Below are 776 nucleotides of genomic sequence, written 5' to 3' on the forward strand. Positions count from 1 at the left end.
AGGTTGATAATGTATTAAGGAGAGAATGGTATGGTTGCTTGGCTGCGGGAGGTCATAGGCAGATTGCCCCGTCAATCGAGTATTAATTAACTACCAGGTTTTGCTTCGGCAGTACTTCTGTACGTTACACGTTCGGTATTTAACCCCCAACTCCACTTATAGAGGAGGCCTGGCCACTGAACCCAGCTCTGACTGAACCTAAAAAGATTACCTACGTCATCTAGGTGAAGCGATCGTCCAGCCTCCAGGCCTCGTCATCACCGAGATGAATCAGTATGCCACTAACCTCGGACTGGGTCACTACGTAATTTTTTCTAGAGTCTTATTTCCTTTCTGCACTGTTTTATAATGCCAAACAAGTGCTGCGTGTCTCGTTGTCGAGGGAATTACGATAAGAATGCAAAAGTTTGTGCATTTTCCTTCCGTAAGGACGAAAAACTAAAAAGGAAGTGGCTGGACGTGGTTAAGAGAGAAGATAGATATACGCCAACAAAGAACGGCAGGGAAAGTGGCTCATTTTTGTACCTTGATTTTCAAACATACTGATTTGAACTTTAATAACCATTGTATTTATTCATTTCTTGCTCATATTTTGTATTTCAGCTTATACGAAAATATCGGCAAGAAATAAATGATATATAAGGGACACTGAATTTCAACTCAGTATATTTGAAAGAAAATATCCTGCGATATATGTCTCGTTCCTTGATAGTTCATATCTTTTATCTATATTTGTAAGAAAACAAAATACCTTTCAGTTTTCAAACAAGATATAA

This window comes from Macrobrachium nipponense, chromosome 15 (genome assembly GCF_015104395.2).
Source record: "Macrobrachium nipponense isolate FS-2020 chromosome 15, ASM1510439v2, whole genome shotgun sequence".
Taxonomy (NCBI): Eukaryota; Metazoa; Arthropoda; class Malacostraca; order Decapoda; family Palaemonidae; genus Macrobrachium; species Macrobrachium nipponense.